A 22,124-nucleotide genomic window follows, 5' to 3' on the forward strand; every position below is an offset into this window, starting at 1 on the left:
TTATATAACTTGTATGCAAATTTTGCCTATGAGAAGGAAATTTTCCCACCTTGCTTTGAGTATAGGAAAGTTGTATAATTGCACTTGCTTACCAAAGTCAATTAATATACTTTCACTCAAGGAATTTTCTGGATTTCTCAATACTACTCAACTGTTTTACACAGTAGTAACTTTAAATAACAAGATTATAAACGTGAGCAAATTTTAAACATACTGCTAATATCTTTATGTAGATCACAGTCATCTCAAAAAGGGTCTCATTGAAAGTCTATCCTGTATTGAAAAAGCCCGTAATTATCAGCAGCCTACCTTATAAGAGAATGAGAAAACTATTTTTTTATCATTATAAAATAGATAATACTGCCATGGTGGAGAGGTACACACCTTTAATCCCTTGAGAGGCAGAAGCAGGCAAGTCTCTGTGAATTTGAGGTCAGCCTTATTTACAAAGAGAATACCAGGAAAGCCAGGGTAAAAAGGAAAAACCCTGTCTCGAAAAAACAAATAAAGATATGGGTAAACAAATAAACAAATAAATCCCTAGGTCAAACGACAGATGTGCAATTGGCTAAGGATGTCGTCTGCCTGCAGCTAACACAATAATCTACCCCCTCGCACTTTTGTTCACATCCCCGGGGCACTGAACCTCCTAGAAAACATGAAATGCAAAGTGTTCTTTTTATTATTATTATTATTATTATTATTATTATTATTATTATTATTGATTAACTAGTTGGTTTAGTTAAAAATAGAAAATGGCACTGTGGAGACACTCTTTGATTAGTATCACAGGTCACAGGCTTGGGGGCAAAGCCTGAAGCTGCAAACATCGGAGTGCAGCATATGGAAAAGAGGGTTTGCTGTAGGGCATCCATCTGAGTGTGAGCCCGTGAACTGATGGAATCAGGGATACAGGAGAGAAGAGACTTCCACTCTGGACACATGTAGATGAATGTCTTCTAAAGGTTGGGACACTGACTAAGGGTTTAAGCTGGCAATGTATGTCACTGAACTTTTCAACAAAAGCTTTTCAATGATACCCTAGAGAACGGTGAGCAGGCCTCAGATCAGTTCCCCAAAGTGTGTGCATGGATAAGCGGATGTAACCATAAACTAGAAGTACCAAACAAAACAAAACAACAAAAACAGAGGCAGTATGCCTTGAAAATGTTGAGAAACAAGACAAAAATAAATCCTTCTGTATAATCTGAGGGAAAAACACAGATCTGAAGCTCATGAAGACACCCTGCATGCTGGGTCAGCATCTCAGGATGTCTATGGCAGGAAACTTGCTGTGTCTCTGACATTGTTTTCTTCCTACCACAAAGAGATTCTAAACTGTGAGGATTTTTTATATATAAAATATTGACTAAGAAAGATTTTAATGTTTGATATGTCAAGAAAATATGTTGTCATTGACTATAGTCCCCATACTGTGACCATACCCTAGATACACGGAAATTTTTATCCTGTAATCAGTGTCTCTCTAGTCTTGCCCCCATGGTATCACCTCCCATTGGTTAGAATACTTAGGATGAAATCCATGAAAGATGAGAAAGGATGTGTCAACATGGCGAAAAAGAAACCCTTGCCCATATATAGCTAATGTGGACATTATGGAAAATAGGGCTTCCTTAAAACAATAGGAATAGACAGCTATTGGATGGATCACAGGGCCCCCAATGGAGGAGCTAGAGAAAGTACCCAAGGAGCTAAAGGGATCTGCAAACCTATAGGTGGAACAACATTATGAACTAACCAGTACCCCGGAGCTCTTGACTCTAGCTGCATATGTATCAAAAGATGGCCTAGTCGGCCATCACTGGAAAGAGAGGCCCATTGGACTTGCAAACTTTATATGCCCCGGTACAGGGGAACGCCAGGGCCAAAAAGTGGGAGTGGGTGGGAGGGTATGGGGGACTTTTGGGATAGCATTGGAAATGTAAATGAGGAAAATACCTAATAAAAATATTTTTAAAAAAACAATAGGCCCCTCCTTAGAAGTGGGAACAAAACACCCTTGGAAGGAGTTACAGAGACAAAGTTTGGAGCTGAGATGAAAGGATGGTCCATGTAGAGACTTCCATATCCAGGGATCCACCCCATAATCAGCATCCAAACGCTGACACCATTGCATACACTAGCAAGATTTTATCGAAAGGACCCAGATGTAGCTGTCTCTTGTGAGACTATGCCGGGGCCTAGCAAACACAGAAGTGGATGCTCACAGTCAGCTAATGGATGGATCACAGGGCTCCCAGTGGAGGAGCTAGAGAAAGTACCCAAGGAGCTAAAGGGATCTGCAACCCTATAGGCGGAACAACATTATGAACTAACCAGTACCCCGGAGCTCTTGACTCTAGCTGCATATGTATCAAAAGATGGCCTAGTCGGCCATCACTGGAAAGAGAGGCCCATTGGACTTGCAAACTTTATATGCCCCAGTACAGGGGAACACCAGGGCCAAAAAGGGGGAGTGGGTGGGCAGGGGAGTGGGGGTGGGTGGGTATGGGGGACTTTTGGTATAGCATTGGAAATGTAAATGAGCTAAATACCTAATAAAAAATGGAAAAAAAAAAAGAAATGCAACTTAAAACTGCTTTGATATTTGTCTTAGTCGCTGTTTTATTGCTGTGAAGAGACAGTATGGCCAAGGCCACTTTTATAAGAGAACGTTTCTAATTAAGAGCTTGTTTCCAGTTTCAGAGGTTTCATCCATTACTATCACAGCAGATGAAAGCTACATCCTGATCCATGGGCTGAGAGAGAGAAAAAAAAACAATAGGAATAGAACTCTTCTATAATCTGGCTATTGGGTGTGTTCTATGGATATGAAGTCTGCAACACTATTTATAACCAAGATATGGAACCAAATTAAGTACACTTCCAACTGTTGACTGGCTGAGGAAATGCGCTGCACATACATGATTTTAGCCATTAAAAAAAAGGAAGTATCTGCGTTTAAAAAGACATTGATTAACCCAAAGGATGTTATACTGAGAGAAATGAGCCAGGCACAGGATGAGAAACACCATATGGCCTCAGTCACGTGGAATGTAAAATAGTTCATCTTACATACCTGGATGGTAAATTGCAGTCCCCAAAGACATTGTGGAGTTGATGGAGTTGGTGGTTGGGGAGACAGTGGTCACAGGGCACAAAATTAGTTACAGACAAGGAATACGTTCAAAAGGTGCATTGATTGGGCAGCATGCTGATTGTAATTAATGGCAAGATTAGGAATCCTTGAAAGGTGCTATTGGTGTTTCCACCACAAAAAAAGTAACTGTGTAAAAAGATTCATGTGCTAAGTGGCTGGATGTAGTAGTCTAATGCCATGTATATGTGCTTCAAGATATCACACTGTACATACATACAATTATATCTGTCCATTTATAAACCAGCCACGATACAAGCTTTAATGGTGGTTGGCTTATAAACAATGGTTATGTGAAGCATTCTGTCCTACTCATTTGTGATTATAAATATCTATAAATTTTGAAAGGCATAGAGCTGTATCATGTGAAAGGTAGAGACTATTTCCTATTTCTTACTTTTTGACAGTTTTACTAGGGTTAAACCTAAGGCTTTGTGCATCCTGGGCAAGAGTCCTACCACTGATCTCTATCTCCAGTTTTTCTCTTCTGTCTTTTACTCTAAGATGGAGTCATGATAAGTGACACGGTCCATAAGCTTGAAAGTCTCCTGTTTCACCCTCCCCGGTAGAGTAGCTAAGATTACAGACCTGGTCCACCAGTCCTAACTCTATATATTCATTTGCATATTATCTTAGTAATGAATTTAATTAAGTCTATGAGTCTAATTCCTTCATTATTTAATCTAGTTAACATGGTTACTAGATAGAAGCCTCTTAAGGAGCAATACTCAGTGTTGCCCTCTGTCCTACGTTCCAGCATATGGATGCACAGACACACACAGGCACACACATGGGAGCGGAAAACAGACTTGTTTGTCTTGTTTGTTTGCTTGATTGATTGATTGATTGATTGATTGATTGATTGATTGTAACAAGGTCACTTTGTGTAGTCCAGTATATCTGTGAATTTAGATTTCCCTGACCCTGTTACCAAAGTGTTGAGATAAAAGTTATATGCTACCATGCACAGCTTTAAGAAAGATCTTAAATTGATATGTTTGGCACATGTGATTATTGACAAATATTGAAGAAAAGCTTATTTTTGAACTAAGGTTATATTTTCTCTTGTATCTGAAATAAAGTGCATTTAGTTTATAGAATCATATGTATTTAAAACTGTGTCAAGGAAGTTTTCTTAAAAACTAATCTATGTGCAAAGAGAAAGTTATGTTCCAATGATCTACTCAAAGGAACATGGCAGAAATAAAGAACAAAACACCAACAGCAAATAAAGTAACACCAATAACCAGAATAAATGAAATGGAATATTTTAAGCCTGGATAATTTTTCTGTTTTGTTGGATATCAACCCAAATTTGAACAAGACTGGGAAAGTCTCATGATGCCTATTTTAGAGTGAATTGATGCCATTTATTCTATTATTAAACCTAAGTTCAAACAACTGTATTGTGTGTGTGTATGTGTATATATTCACATATATATATATATATATATATATATGTATGTATATGTGTGTGTGTGTGTGAATTTTACCATATAAAAGACAGAATACTAGGGAGCTAGACAGGTGGATTAATGATTAAGAGCACTTGTTGCTTCTGTAGAGGACTTGGATTCAGTTCCCAAAACTTACATAGTGGGTCATAACTATCTGTCATTCAAGTTCTATGGATCCAATACTCTCTGGGATTCCTGGATACCAGGCATGCTGTCTTGGACACGTGGTGCACATACATGTAAATAAAACATTCATACACGTTTTTTAAAATCTAAAAAAAGGTAGAATAGCTGATGATAATACTAGACTAGAATATAAAAATGTTCTGACTGCAATGAAGTGGATCTTTCCAATCTATCGCTATGAACGTGACCAGGAGCTGGGGCTTGGCAGTTCAATCTTCAGGCAGATTGAGTCATAGTTTTCCTTTCCTTTACATCCAAGGTCTGGTTCTCATTGGAGGGAGGTTTTAGATTCAGCATATAAACAGCTGCAAATATTTGTCTTTGGTTTTCCTTTGTGAGATATCTATAATAGTCTAAGAAAGTAGAGCGCATTTAGCCACAGCAGGAACTTCCTGCAAAAATATAGTGAACAACTCTGCCCCTTTTATAAACATACCCTTTGTTTCTTCATAGGTTCTAGAAATCTCTCAAATGTTTGAAGTAGAAACTTGCTCATCTGAACAGAAACATGTGTGTTGCATCTGTCTTTACTGACCAGTAGAAATATAAACAATATTTTTAAATGCTAGTAGGACTCTATACATTCACGTAACATGCTGAAGGCATCTACTACTAAGGAGATGAATTACACAAAAATTGGATAATCTTTGCAAGACATAGAGGTAGCACAGCAGAGCTAGCTGAAAGTGAAGAATAACTAATAGAGCTATAACCCTAATAGATATCCATGAATTATAGATAGTCAGGTATGTAGCTCTAGTACAGCCTGTTCCTAGCATGTGTTAGGTCCTGAGTTCAACAACCAGCATCTATATAAACAAATATAAATAAATAAATAAATAAATACATAAATAAATAAATAAATAGAGTTATATTTTATTGTATTCATTATAGCATATTTTAGAAGAAAATATTTTATCAAGATTGACATAGTTGATAAAAGATATTTAACATGCTTTGACTGAAAGATTAATTAAGGCCAGATAGAAAATAAAATAATAATAACTGTTTATTCTTGACCAATATTTATATTCATATTTCCAAGACCAAGATTGATTATTTAACTTCAAAATAACACTAAGTATAGCAGAATTAACAAATAATTCTAGTGTTCAAGCTAAAAGAAAAGCCAAATGGAAGCTAAAATCCAAACAACTTGGTTACTATAATTTTGTAATAATTACTGAACAGAATTTTTAGGCAATATGATCAGGATAAACTAGTAAAGGTGTGTGAAACATGAATCTTAAATTTGTGGGAAAATATCTTAGATTCAATTCAAATTAGGTAAAGATTTAAACGTGAAATATTCCTAGAAAATATTTAGAAATGCATTATCATTGATATTTTTACCATTTTGTGTCAAAAGACCTTTGAGCAAGATTATTAAACATCAGTGATAGCTATTATTAGGTCCCTTTCAAAGTATAATGTAGTCAGAGAGGTTGCTCTTTGTCCCCTTCTATCTCTCATTAGTCAGGTTTTGGAGTGTGCCAAGTGATTGTGTAAATTAACCATTCCAAAATGCTTGGAGCTAGAAGACCAGAAGTGTGACCATGTTGTTATTAGTTAGAAAGAAATGCATATGCTGATGGGTTTTCAGCTCATCTTTAGGACAAAGGATTTTAACAGATATGCCAGATTCTCAGAACTGAGGAGGACTTGAAAATCTTGCAGTGTCATCTGCTTGCTTTACAGACTTCAGACTTAGAATATAGGAGCCAAGGGAGTTAGTGAATTACAATATGTTCCACGACAGTGGCACTGAGCTAAAACCAGGCATCATGTCTCCTTGGTCTCAGCTTTGGGCTATTTTATTAGACCAAAACAAAACCATCATTGATTCAAACTGATGAATGGAAGTCAATTCCTACTTTTAGTTACATGTTTCATCGCCATGGTGATGATATTTTGAACCTATTAGTTGCTGGATTTTAAATTAATTTGCACTTTAAAGTTAATTGTTAAAATAAAAATAATTAGAAAGGCACATTTAGCATTACACACACACTACCATGCTCAATAAGTCATATGGGATGAAGCAACTGAAGAGACAGCAGTTTAAATTTGTACCTCTCATTCCATTTCTTCAAAACTACTAAATACATGCTACAATTTTCACATTGGAGTGATATTCTAAAATATTGTATAATCTTCCCTGATGCCAAATTATGATACACACATTGGGAAGCCAAACCCAGTTATTTTCTATTAAAAAAAAATCTCCTCTTACAGGTTCTTCCCTGCTATCATTATGAAGCAAGATTATAAGACGTGATTTGGCGTCACATCACATTGGGAATATCAGGAAGACAAAGGCAGCTAGCTGTCACATACATGTTGGCTTTCGGTGCACTCAGACCTTGCTGTGAGGAACACTGAGTCATCTGAAATGCAGGGTGTAGAGGAAGCTGACACATTAAGGGACAGAGCACTCATGAGTTCCCAAAGACAGGCAATGGGACAAAGGACAATTACACATGCTCTATTTTGGGACCTAGTTGGGAATTCTTTATTAAGAAATGCACAGCTCAGAAATAAGAAAGAAAGAGAAAGAGAGAGAGAGAGAGAGAGAAAGAGAGAAAGAGAGGAAGAAAGAGAGAGAGAGAGAGAGAGAGAGAGAGAGAGAGAGAGAGAGAGAGAGAGAGAAAGGAACCATCTCACAAAACTTTAATAAGATAACACAATTTTACTTTCAGTACAATTATTATACCTTCATAGGAAAATCATTTTTGAATTATTAAAAAAAAACCTTCAGCTTTACCAAAAGTAAGTTAGTGTAAGAAGATCTAATTAAATATTATGGGGACTGTCAGGTGCAGCAAATAGATGCTTAGTTATTTTATTTGCCATAGCACTACAATGACTGACACATCTGTCTTTTTGGATGCACCAAAACCTATGAAGCTTGCTGTTCTTTGACAGAATAAAATTCAGTGTTTTCTAAGGATTCCTAAAAATGGTATCTGGAATACTGCAAAATAGTGACGCAGCTCATATGACTGTTCTTTTATTTATAATTAAGGTGCCCTGTGTATTCTAATTATAAGAAACTTTTATCTCACCCCATTCACAGACATGATCTAACAGTGATTATGTGGTTGAGAAAAATAAGAATCCGCTGAGAAGCACTTGAAAAAATGTACAATATCCTTAATCATCAGAGAAATGCAAATCAAAACAACCCTGAGATTCCACCTCACACCAGTCAGAATGGCTAGGATCAAAAAATTCACATGACAGCAGATGCTGGTGAGGATGTGGAGAAAGAGGAACACTCCTCCATTGCTGGTGGGATTGCAAGCTGATACAACCACTCTGGAAATCAGTCTGGCGGTTCCTCAGAAAACTGGACATAGTACTACCACTAGATCCAGCAATACCTCTCCTGAGCATATACCCAGAAGATGTTCGAACATGTGATAAGGACACATTCTCCACTATGTTCATAGCAGCTCTATTTATAATAGCCAGAAGCTGGAAAAAACACAAATGTCCCTCAACAGAAGAATGGATACAGAAAATGTGGTACATTTACACAATGGAGTGCTACTCAGCTATTAAAAACAATGAATTTATGAAATTCTTGGGCAAATGGATGTATCTGGAGGATATCATCCTGAGTGAGGTAACCCAATCACAAAACAAGTCACTTGATATGCACTCACTGATAAGTGGATATTAGCCCAGAAAGCTACAATACCCAAGATACAATCTCCAAAACACAAGAAAATCACGAAGAAGGAAGACCAACGCGTGGATACTTCATTTCTCCCTAGAATACGGTATAAAATATCCATGGAAGGAGTTGCAGAGACAACATTTGGATCTAAGACAAAAGGATGGACCATCCAGAGACTGCCCCACCCGGGGATCCATCCCATAATCAGCCACCAAACACAAACACTATTGCATACCCCAGCAAGATTTTGCTGAAGGGACCCCTGATATAGCTGTCTCCTGTGAGGCTTTGCCAGTGCCGGGCAAATACAGAAGTGGATGCTCACAGTCATCTATAAGATGGAATACAGGGCCCCCCAATGGAGGAGCTAGAGAAAGTACCCAAGGAGCTGAAGGGGTCTGCAACATTATAGGTGGAACAACAATATGAACTAATCAGTACCCCCCAGAGCTCGTGTCTCTAGCTGCATATGTAGCAGAAGATGGCCTAGTCGGCCATCATTGGGAAGAGAGGCCCCTTGGTCTAGCAAACTTTATATGCCCCAGTTCAGGGAAACACCAGGGTCAAGAAATGGGAGTGAGTGGGTAAGGGAGAAGGGTGCGGGAAGGGTATAGGGGACTTTTGGGACAGCATTTGAAATGTAAATGAGGAAAATATCTAATTTTAAAAAATGTGGGGAAAAAAAGGATGATATCCTCCAGATACATCCATTTGCCCAAGAATTTCATAAATTCATTGTTTTTAATAAAATAAAAAGGAAAACAAAGAATCCTATACCAAGCAGACATTAAGTTCAAATGAATGACCTAGCTATATTATCATATTTAAAAATCATCTCTAGATCAATGTAACATGCATATATTAAATGACTTTAAACTTAAATTATATCATTAAATCACTACCATAAAAATATGACACATTTAAAATTAGCTTAATATTCCTAACCATCTAGCCCAAGACACACAATTATAGGGTTAAATCTACTTTGCAATGTCCTAAGACACTAATTTTGAGTTGATAGGTGCACACAATTCCACCTATATCAGTAGTTTATTGGGTTGCCACTCAATGTTTTTATTCAGAAGTAAACTGCGCAATCTTCTGTGGAATTTTTGTCCCTATACTTAATGCATTCTTAATACCCTTGACTTTATTGCCAATCCAAGATGTTACTTTATATATTTTGTTGAAATATATGCAATACCTGAGTGTTAGACCATCCAAAGTTTTGACAGTTGGTAGCACAAGATGTTGCTGTATCATCATAGGGCCCTGGATGACAAAAGAAGATGCCTGTGAATTTGCTAAAATTGTAAGTGGAAAGTGGGATCATACAGAACTTAACCTAAGAGCATATACTAGTGTGGTTCTCTGTCAAAATACTCAGTTTAAATGGTGGGTTTGAACGGGAAGTTCAGAGGAGATACATCTGTCTCATTTAGGTTACCATTAAACTAGCCCAGAAATGAGAAGGGGAAAAAAAAAAAAAAAAAACACTTTGTTTTTGTTTTTGTAGCTTGGCAACATGTCCTTATAACAGGGTCACTGAGGGACAAAACATGGGGCCAGGTGTTTCCTATTGCTTGAGATCTCAGCACTAGAAAGAGGTAAAGTCTACAGGAGTGTAGCTGTGCTCTATAAGTTAAGGACACCATAGTCCATTCCTGCTAGAGCTACTAAGGAGAAAGTTTACCAACAGTTAGATCGGTAAAGGTCCAGTGGTAGTAAGTGCAGCAAAGAAAAACAATGCGAACAAATGAAGTATAAGGAGAAGACTGTGGCTATCGTGAAAAGCCTCCAAGGACGTAGTGTTAGCCTAGTTGGTGAGGGAGGCAGGCTGCTGTGACTGCCCTAGGGAGACGTTGGTCCTACATTGATGGTTTGAAAATGGTTCTGAGACAGGAATGACTTAGCTGGTGTGAGGCATGGGTAGAAAGTTAGCATTGTCAGAGTGGAAGGATTGAAAGCAAGTGTAGTCATAGATCTGATCTAAGAGGAACCCAGAGACATTTAGGGCCAGAAACGAACTTGTCTCTACTGATAAATAAACTGAATGCATATGTTGGCTTGTATACATCTTTCCAGGTCGAGTGAACGCTAACAGTTAGGCGAGATCATTATATATTTTTCGCTGCTTTACATTCATACTGCATTAAAATTTACTGAACTTCAAAGATGTCAAATTTGTGTTCTGTGATGTGTCTACCTCTCACTGTGAGCTGAGAAATTTTGTTGATCCTGCCCTCATGATCCACGAATCTACTGCCATGCTTTAATGATCATCTAGGCCGTTGTCAAGTATATCTATAAAGTCAAGGCAAAAGCTTACGTGAATGCCAGGGCCAGGAAGCGGGAGTGGGTGGGTTGGTGAGCAGGGGGAGAGGAAACCAGGAAAGGGGATAACATTTGAAATGTAAGTAAAGAAAATATCTAATAAAGACACATTCAAACATATTAAGAAGACTATTTTTTAAAACATAGCATTTTGTTAGCAAAATCTTATTTTAATTACCTTGTAATACTACTCTATAGATAAGAAAAATGTATTATGCTTCCATAGTTTCTATATATAATTGTAATCTAACTTTGCTATTATTAGGATCAAGATCTGGTTATATTAAGATTTACTTAGCTGTAAACCAATGCTGTCTAAATCTAGAATTGGGTTTTTCTAAAAATGCTTTTGAAAAAAATAAAAACTCCAGCCTCAGGCTTTATTGGCACCCATATGGAATTCAGCAGGTTCAAAGTTGAAGTTTATTTTGAATATTTTCCCAACTTATTAGAAAAGGCCGCTGGAAATAGAAACAGCTGAGGAATATTAGTGGTTTTTTTTTCTCAGTATAATTCTAAAATTTTCATTTTTTAAATCCCAAAGTGACCATGGAAGAGTATTTTAAACCCTTGGATAATTAGGTCATGAAACCAGTTACCCTGGTTATCATAAAGTTAAATATGGAGTTAACTTTGATTGATAAATATCTTGCATATATGAACAAAACTGTGGTGTATAAGTTGCCATGTGCGTACTTTAAGTTTAACACGTATTTATTTAATTGGATGGGTGTTTTGTCAGTTTGTATGTGTATCGTGTGTGTCTAGTGCCCTTGGAGGCTCAAGAGCTGGAGTGACAGACGGTTATGAGTTATCATGTGGGTGCTGGGAATGGAACCTGGGTCCTCTGGAAGAACAGCCAGTGCTCTCAAACTTACATTCATTTTATATGATAGCTGTACATATAGTATACATATAGTACCAAATAGTGTTGTAAAAGTAAGTTAATATCCAATATGAAGTATAAAAAGTATTATTACACGAACCTCACAAAAATATAAAAAATAACTAGATTAAAAATAAAGAACTAATTTTTATAAATAAATAAAAATTTATAAATAAGCAACTAGTAAATGGAATTAAAATAAACTAGATCTTGAGAACATAGAAAAGAAACACAGGATGTACACATAGCAAATAAGCTTTCATCATAAAATGTTTCCATTATTTAAATCAATGTTTTGATATTAATATGAAGACTTTAAATAAACTAAAGAGAAATAAACCTACACCTAACTCTATTAGGAGGAAATCAAAGCCTTGAAGAAATAAATGAGATAAATTCAGCCTATGGTTAAAAAGACAACTATGTAGTTGCCAAATTGTGACTCATGTGAAAACACAAATTCCAGTGCCTTCCATAAGGTTTTAATGGATAAGAAGTTAGTATTACAACAGTGGGGAAAGAGGTACATCCTATTCAGATGATCTGTAAGCTCCATAACTTATTTTCAGTAGTTAATAAAATTCAGCTATATAGAGAGGATAAGTATCAACCAATGATTGATAGGTGATGGATAGATAGATGATAGACAATAGAGAAATCATGATAGGTGATCCACAAAAAGTGGCTTAGTCAGTTCCTCTAAATCAACTAATTATTACCTAATTTGAAGCATATGTTTAAGAGGAAAATTTTTATTATTTTAACAAGCAAATTCACCATGATTCATGACCAGAGAAATGTAAATCAAAACCACAATGAGATATTGTGTTACACCCTCCAGAGTGGCAAAAGTTAGAATGTTTGACAATACACAGTTTTGGAAAGGCTATGGTGCAATAAGTGTCTCATCTACTGTTGGTGAGAATTTAAATAGGGTCACTATTATGGATGGCTTAGAAATATGTCTTATAAATCTTTTCTCTAAAAAAAAAATCCATGCAGTTTATGGGGAGATATGTTAGGGACTGTTTATAACTTCATGGCTTGTAAAAGTCAAATGTTGGAAGCAGCTCTAACATTCCACAGAAGAAAGGATAGGTACACTCCGATACAGTCATGGAATGGAATACTGAAGTAGTGTTAAATAATATATCACACAGCAGACTCTAACGCTGATGTATCTCAAAAACTACAATGCTATGTAAACAAAACATTTGCCAGAGAAAACATGATTGTGCTTTCATAACAAAAAATAGAAACAGTAAAACTAAATAATATATTACTTAAAAAGGTTATGCCAGGTAAGTGATCTTCAGATAACTAGAGCCTAGTATAGGGAAACAGTTTACAGGGAGGACTAAATGTGTAAATCAGTGATGCAGGAACTTGACGTTCACACCAGGTTCTAGTAAGAGGATGCTTACTTAAATGGGAAATTTATTAGTCAGGAGGTGGTGGCACACACCTTTAATCTCAGTGCTCGAGAGGCAAAAGCAGATGAATCTCTGAGTTCGAGGCCAGCCTGGTCTACAGAGTGAGTTCCAGGGCAGTCATGGCTACACAGAGAAACCCTGTCTCAGAAAAAAAAAAAAAAAAAAGATGTTTAAGTAGGATATTTATAATAGATACAATCTGTAAGTGAGACACAAAGTTTAGAAAGAAAACTGTATAGAATATTGGTGTAGTATAACTGCAGAGAATTGTGTATTTTGAATCTTTGAATCAAAATATGTATGGCAAGAATACAGGGTGGGGGGAATGGCTTTGACTCTCATAATGCAAACAAATTGAATCTTTTTCTTCCTTTTACAGTCAAAATGTTACAATATTCATGAGAGTTCATAAGTATCATTATAAGAATTAACTGTGTACTTGGAATTTAATGAGTATAATTTACTTCTCTGAATTCTAGCCATCTGATTTTGTTTTTAAAATCTACTTAATACTCTGAGTCTTCTAGGAAACTAGTAATAGAATTTTGGGTTACCAATGATGAAAAACCCTGAGTCTAACCAACCAATGTTTGGTTAACCCTGTCTGACTTAAGAACTACCCCATAAGAAGGAACCCATACTTGACAATGCTTGGGTGACCAAGAACCAGAGACTAGATATCCCCAGAGGCCTTGGGTAAAGCCAAATACTACTGGCCAAAAAAAAGTAACAATAAAGATTCAAAAACAACGAAGTAACAATAAAATGTCTCCTAAAGATATTCTGCTATACTCATAGATCAGTGCCTTATTCAGCCATCATCAGAGAAGCTTCCTCCTGCAGATGGGAACAAATACAGAGGACCACAGCCAGACATTATGCGAAGAGAGAGTCCCTGGAAGGCATAGCTCTAAATGAGATGTTTCCATCAAATCCTTCCCTTAGAGCTGAGAAAACCCTGTAGAAGAGGAGGCAGAAATACTGTAAGAGACAGAGGAGATGGAGAACTAGGCCCATTAAATGAACTGAGCAAGGTTCACATGAACTCAGAGACTGAAACGGCAAGCACAGGACCTGCACAGGTCTGCACTAGGTCCTTTGTGTATATATTATAGGTTTTAGTTTAGTACTTTTATGGGACTTCTGAATGTGTGGGCAAGTGGGTCTCTAATTCTTGTGCCTTCTCTTGGGGATCTTTTCCTTCTGTTCCATTGCCTTATCCAACTTCAATGTGATTGTTTTGTTTTATTTTATTAAAATTTATTTTGTTTTAAAATGGCAAATAAAAGAAAATCCCTTGAGTTAATGTATGCTTTCTCATGTATGTGTGCATATATGTGTGTGTGTGTGTGTGTGTGTGTGTGTGTGTGTGTGTCCCATCATATGCCTGTTTCTGTGTGTATGCATCTGTGTATGTATGTATGAGTTTTTACCTCTGAGTCCAGTAAAGGCAGAAAAGTTATCATGTAAATTAATAGCAAGTTTTTGATACTTCTAAATTATATGATTCATAGAGGGAAAATGTGTGCCTGAATAACAATGTTACTTATTCAGAACCAAGGCTTAAAAAAGAAAGTCTTCTATATATCTTTGGAAATATTTTTGGCATTTTGGTTTGAATGCTTAGAGTTTTTTTAAAAGATGACTACTTAATTTAAATATGTAATTTGTTTTGCCCTCATGTGCTGTTATTGTGAGTTTGGACCTAAACATATCTTTGTGGTATATTCTCACAATCTGCAGGGTGTCAGTAAACAGAACAACTTCAGAACACAGTAGGAAACTTAAGCATTACATCTGATTATGTTGAACTACCTCATATTGTCTGATATGCTTAGTGAAAAGGACTTGAATTGTACCAAATAGCCCTGATCCTTCCAGTGTGATGACTAAGATATTCCAGTTTCTGAGATGCCTCTTCAGAAACTATCCTTAGGGACTGGACAGTGTCAACAGTTTAGACTCGATGACACCACCATTTAGAAGTATAGCTGTTATCTTGACTTGTTGAGTTCAATCCCTTGAACAAAAAGACAGTAAATCTATTTGCTTCTCACAACCTAATAGACACTTCTTGGCACTTACCTAGTGCAGTAACACTTAGACTTAACCCCAAGTACACAAAAACATAAGACAACAAGGTTTTTTTCCAACACAATTTTAGACCAAGAAATAACGCTTGATTATTAACTTTAAAAAGTACTCTTGGTAGCATCCGTCATCCATAGCCATATATCTATCTCACATCTCCCTGTCTTAAATGAGTGCTTTGAGATTGGACTTTTATTTCATAATCATTCTGGCAAGTAAAGTATGTCTTATTGAGCCAGCTTATCTAGCCTCATATTTTATCCCATAATTTTGCTCATTTAATTGAATCCTCCTTTTTTTAAATTGATTCATTTAGTTTTTTAGAATTTCATATGAATATTGTATTTACATCATTCCCCCTCACTTTTCTCCCTCCATCTCCTTTCACATTATCCTCCACTTATTCTCAAATTCATGACCTCTTATTTTTGGTTAATATTGTTTTACACACACACACACAAAACACACAAACTATACATATACATTTAAATATATATAAATTCAACCTGCTGTGCTCATTTAATGTTTTTTTCTGACTTTTATATTTCCTCTTACTTTCAATTTTTATTCTTGACTTGATTTTATATCAGACTTCACTTAGTCTGTTATAATTACTGTTAAGTGAAATATTCCAATTAGTGCTCCTGTAGTAGAATTTTAATCTAGCAACAAGACTGCTCTGGCCAGGGATCAAATCTAAAGCCCTTCTATGTCAGTGTGTTTCAACTAGAATGACACACCTTTAATCCCACTGGCTGGAATACAGACATGTCCTCAGTACGTACCTTTAATCCCAAACAATGAAGATGCGGTTATTGTAGAAGAAAGCAGCCATGTTTGAAAGCAACATCTAATTGAGGGGTAGATAAAGTAATGAGTCAGAGAAAGTTTGAACAGAATGAATCAGAGATAGGATACGCCCAACACTCAGCATAGAAAGTTGAAGTACTTAAGAGAACATCAAAATAAAGAGAGGCAACTTAATAAAGCAGCATGAAGGGGGCTGGGGGGATTTTTACCAGGACAGTCTTACAGAGAGACTGGTCACAGGTGTAGACAGAATGCGTCAGAGAATGAAAAGGAACCAGAAGATTTGAACAAATTGCTAGAGTTAATTTGAGGCAAAAAAAAAAAAAAAAAAGCAACTCAGTGGGAAGCCAAGAGAAGCCAGTTTAAACTGGTCAGTTTAGATTAGATAGTATGGAGGCTGGCCTGGACCTAAAGCAAAGAAAGAAACACTCAGAGCTCAGCACAAGCCATGTGGTCTCACAACTCGGGTACAGCTCTCATCCTTCCTTCATCCCTTCTTCTGAGAAAATAAAAGTGACTGTTACACGTCCCTCTTTAATTTATCAACTTCTACACAAGTCTCCGAGCTTGTCTTTCACTTTGTTGCAAGTGTTCTAGATTTCCCCAAAAGTGAAACACTTTAGGTTCTATTAAATGCTTATGGGTTTTAAAATATTTGACCAAACTATGCTATATGTTAAAGCTTTTCCATAACTATCTGAAGAGACTAGATCCCAACAGGAGTTTGTTGAAATGATTCTTATCAAAAATTGAAAATAACACTTGTTTTCGGGTAACATCGTGAATTACAAAATTGATTCAGATACTATCTTCTCTTTGTAGGCTGTTATTTAGTCACTGGTGCTGCTACCAACCTCCTGCCGTGGAGATGCTTCAGAGAGCCAAGGGAGTCCAGCATAAAGATGAGTCAAAATGTGCTGTGCCACGTGATTTACCACCCACCTTATGCTGTGCCAGAATTTCTCTCTGCAATGAATTGCAAATTAAAGTAATTATTGAACTATTAAAATATACAGCAAAGAGAAAGCACCCAAGGAGCTGAAGGGGTCTGCAACCCTATAGGTGGACAACAATATGAACTAACCAGTACCCCCAGAGCTCGTGTCTCTAGCTGCATATGTAGCAGAAGATGGTCTAGTCGGCCATCACTGGGAAGAGAGGCCCCTTGGTATTACAAACTTTATATGCCCCAGTACAGGGGAACGCCAGGGCCAAGAAGTGGGAGTGGGTGGGTAGGGGAGCAGGGCAGGGGGAGGGTATAGGGAATTTTCGGGATAGCATTTGAAATTTGAAATGTATATAAAGAAAATATCTAATAAAATAAAAAAATAAAATATACAGCAAATTTCACAGGTGTAATTCAGTATTAAATATTTTAATAGACCATATTCAATTTATAAGTAATATTCTGTTAGAGACTTTCATAAGAATTTGTTGCCTCTGCCAAATCTAGATGAAAGAAGAATTATTTCAGCACAGCGTTCTAAACATGAGTACATGAGAAACTCATTTGTTACTGTAAAGATTGGTTCTGGCTTGAGAAAGTGAAGTGGCTCTCCAAATCGAGAAATTAATCATTTTTGCACTAAAATTTCATTAAAGTATTTCTTTTCTTGTAGTTAATTTATTTTTAAGTACTCTTTGCACAGTTTAATATAATCCACTTGTTAGAAATTATTGCTATTTTGTCTTTTTCAAGTATTATCGATGCCAGGTTATTTTATTATTTCCTGGTATGTGCTACCTAGAATGAAGAAAATATGTTGCATGGAACTGCATTGTCTTATATTCATAAAAACTACAAAATAAAGCAAGCAGAGATCTTTACATTCTTAGAAACACATTAGTGAAGATTACATTTTAAAAGAGCATGGTTTTCTCTACACTTGATGATAATTTAATCGTAAATACAGTACTTGACAATGGCCATGTGAAGTGCAGTTGGGAAGTTAAAGAATTAAATGATAGAAAAGAACGGCAACAAGAAGTCATTTTGATTTTGATTTTTAGCAGTGCTTAGTCAGTGCAGAGCATAATGAATCCAGTGCAGTTCATTGTTTATGGTTTAAAACTCTAACCACTATTGCTACTAGATAATAAGGGTAAGATATGAGCTATGGTGTATGTTTTCATTCATTAGGCTCTGAATATACATTGTCTATGTTCTAATATAATGGACATCACTCTTTTTCCTCCATAAATTTTGTATTTATGAATTATATAAATATCTGGGCTCAGAGTAAATGCCGCTGAGCTATTACTTCATGAATGAATGGCTAGCTCTATGACTCTCAAGCAAATGAGAAACCTAAATTACAAAAGATTGGTTGTATTTTTATAACTTGTGAATTACATCAACTCAAAAATACATTTGGTGAAAGTCAAACATGGAGCATTGTGACAAATATTTTATTTAGTCCCTCTCTATTTGTGTGTGTGTGTGTGTGTGTGTGTGTGTGTGTGTGTGTCAGAGTCTGTTTCTGTACATATAAATGTATATTCTGAGTTTATAAAAAAATACTTTGACTTTAACTTTAATAAACCTACAATACTGTGCACATATGAAGGACGTTGAGAATTAGCATTCTTTAAGAGCTTTTGTTGATCAGTGTTTAAAAGCTTAACAGATCACAAATAACAGGCATATAACTCAATGCCTATTAGACGTCTTTCACTGTTAAACTAAATTTGCATTCTCCCACATGTGATTTTTCAAATGCTTGATGTGCTTTCTTTCATGTCCAGTGCTAAGGCTCTTTGCCTTTGTACATGACCTAGCTCCATTGTCCAGAAAGGCAGTAAGTAATGGAGTAAGGCTTTGTCGGGAGCCAACAGTTGGCAAGTTTGCCAGATTCAACAATAATTCTGCCAGTTCAGCCATTGTTTGGCCTCTTGTGGAAAGACTTCAACACTTTGTGTCAAAATACTGGGCTCCATTCTCATTTAACTAGTTGGAAGGTTCATTCCTTGGAAATCAAGTGAAACCTGAACGCCAGACTCATCCCAGAAAGCATCTTTACCGGTTTATCTTCCCTCGCAAAGACAGTGTAGGGGTAAATATTAGATTAACCTAAGAATAATAAAGGTAGTCATTGGTTTCCGAACATTTTCTCTATGGATATGTGCAGAGATTCTAACACATTCAGAACTGAAGCTCCAGTATCTAAAACCATGAAGTCAATGTACAGTGTTCTGTATGTAGACAGCAGCACAGAATCATGGAGCAACTTTAAGGAGCTGTGACATACAGGCATTTCTAGAAGAGTTTTTAGAACACTAGTGAAATAAACATGAGGAAGGAATGTGTTAAAGGAATACACAAGATTGGGGAAAAAAGTATAGCAATTATGCAAATTACAATAGATTGTTTGTTGCAAGGTGCTTAATATTATAGGAAAAGTCCAGTCCATACTACATAGCTGATGCGCACAAGAGGACAGTGGTGGGGTAAGGATTCAGTTGGTTTAAAGTAGTGACTTGAGCAGAGCTCACACAAAATGGCTACCATCAGTCATACTACAGGGAGGTGAGAGACTGTGGCATGTTGATATCTGGGAGGAGAACATTTACGTTCATTAAAGGAAACATACAGAAAGCTCGATCACATCTCTCCCTTAAATTTTTATTACATGAACTATGAAAGGGTTGCAAAACATGATCTTCAGAATATTGACGTTCAGAACTTGATGAACGCACTCGACTTTTCACATCAGTTTGAAAACCATACATTTAATGGGGATTCTTTTTTTAAATGCCAAGCTCCAGTATAAAACCTGTTAATTATATTATGTGCAATCTGAACTAGTGCATATAGTCCTAAAACTAGGCTGAATGGAACATGAGTTATTAAATATGGACGTACTGATTTTATTTTTTTTAAAAATAGATGTAGTTAAAAATAATTTTCTTAAGAATAGAACTTTGAAAGCTGATACCAGTAATTTGGAGAGGAAGGCTTTCAAATAAGATCTGTTCAAATCATAAGATTTCAAGTGTTGGAACCTTCAACGTATCTTAACATTTGTCTCATTTTTAGTTAATTAAATTTCTCATATTATTTTCCTCAGTTATACACTTTCCATATGATTTTACTATGCTATACTCCATTTTTTAAGTCTTAAAATGATTATAATATAGTTCTATGCTGTTTAACCATAGTACATATTACTATTTAAAGAACAAAATTCAATACAAATAAAATATATCAAAATTAACAAAGAGTTGTCAATGTGGTTCTCAACTTAAGAAGGCCTTAGCATGTGGAAAGCCCTATGTTGGTTTTAAAGACGCCTGGCACAGGGCCTCTGTTCTGGGCAACAGCCAAATGTCTCCAGAAGAGGAGTGAACTCAGTTTATTCTGCTGTCAGTAGTGCTTCTCATTTTGTCACAAGACCAGCGGCCAGTTGTTTAAGTGGGGTGTTGTCTAAAGTATCAGAGTTCAACGAGACAGATATCTTCTGTATCCAATACTAATCTGGATAGCTCTGGGCTGTACATGAAACATGAGAAAGTAACCATTCTGAAATAAGGAATCGAATGGATTCCACAGCGCTCTCATTGCCTGTGCCTGTGTTAAGGTATTCTGAACACCTTTGACCTATCACACTTTAGCAGAAAAGATTGTTTTTATTTAATTCCACTGTCAATGTCATGCAGGCTAATCCTAGTATCTTAAAAGAGATAACTATGTAATCAAATGTGTTATAATAGAAGTGTTCCCTGTGCGACTAAACCATGATGAGAAGAATACAAAGGGTGAAGTCTGCCTCAAAGTGTGCCGCCATGACAGAAGATTTTAATTTGGATAGCAAAGCAAATGGAAAAAAACCCTCTGCAGATGAGACTCGGGAACCACGCTCCATCAAACAGGAGGCTCTAGGAACGCCTTACAACTGCATTTTTTTAAAAATGTGTCTCTGTGAGTGGCATTCACTGCATGTATATTGTCTCTTCAGTTTTCACTATGTTCTCCAGAGGGTCAGAATTCACAAATACTCGAAATCAAGCTCTTACAACAAATTATCTTCAAATCTTTCAAAACCAGAATGTGTTTTCCATCTTGTTGTACAGCAATTCTTGAGGGATTTTAATACTTAAGAAAACATGTGTTTACCATTAAAAAGTAATTAGAAATATCTATTACAAGATAGTCTAAAAACCCAAATAACCAAAAAGACTTTTAATTACATAAATTGAGTTTACTGGGTCATCCACAATATCTTTTTTTTTTTATGTTAAGCTTCTATGGATGTTTTAATATTTGCTCAAATCTTCTTGATACTCTTGACAGCTATTATGAATTTATTTATTTATTTATTTATTTATTTATTTATTTATTTATTTTAGACAGCATCTCACCCTCAACCCATGCTATTCTAGAGCCTATTAGTTAGGCCAAGCTGGCCTCTAACCTGGGGCAATTCTCCCATGATGGCCTTTTACCTAGGTAAACCTCCTGTCCCAGCTTCTTAAGTGCTAGAATTACACATACATCATGCTTTACTATATTCTAAGTTAATGTAGAAATAGTGACTAAGACTTTGCTACACTGCAGGCTATATGAGGGCAGGATGATAATCTCTTTGAATACTCCAGTTGTAAACTACACTTGCGCATGCCCCATAGTACGAGTAAGCTATATTCTCATTGTCTGAGTGTTGGTTTTAAGAATAAGCCTGTGTACAGATTCATATTATGGCTTCAGTTGAACTTCAAAAAGACCTGATGATTTGTGAAATTTCTCAAGCATCTACTACACCCAAATATTCCACTAAGCATATTCCATGTATTTTCTCACATGCTTTACACTAAACATTATAGAGCAGTGTGGTTATTACTTAAAATGTATAGATGATGGAAGAGAACTAGCAAGTGGTGAACTTGAAATTCACATGTGAACGTTGTAGGCTACATGTGTGTACACAACATATATGAATATCTAAAGCAATTGAATTAGGTTGTTTTCCTTATTCAATAAAGCATATTGGGGTGTTTTTTTTAAAATATTTATTTATTTATTATATGTAAGTACACTGTAGCTGTCTTCAGACACTCCAGAAGAGGGCATCAGATCTCGTTACAGATGGTT

The 22,124-nt window shown here is 36.2% G+C and overlaps 1 protein-coding gene across 2 annotated transcripts in view; it reads right to left on the reverse strand.

Annotated features, from left to right (window-relative positions):
* Calcrl (calcitonin receptor-like) overlaps positions 1 to 22,124 on the reverse strand; it is a 94,780-nt gene that overhangs the window by 67,207 nt on the left and 5,449 nt on the right. The window contains exon 2 of one of the 2 annotated variants that reach the window (NM_018782.2): positions 9,687 to 9,754. The exons of the other annotated variant lie outside the window; for it this stretch is intronic. The gene's annotated coding sequence lies outside the window, so the exon portion shown is untranslated. The remainder of the gene's footprint in view (positions 1 to 9,686; positions 9,755 to 22,124) is intronic. 2 annotated transcript variants of the gene reach the window in all.

The sequence above is a fragment of the Mus musculus genome, chromosome 2, assembly GCF_000001635.26.
Source record: "Mus musculus strain C57BL/6J chromosome 2, GRCm38.p6 C57BL/6J".
NCBI lineage: Eukaryota > Metazoa > Chordata > Mammalia > Rodentia > Muridae > Mus > Mus musculus.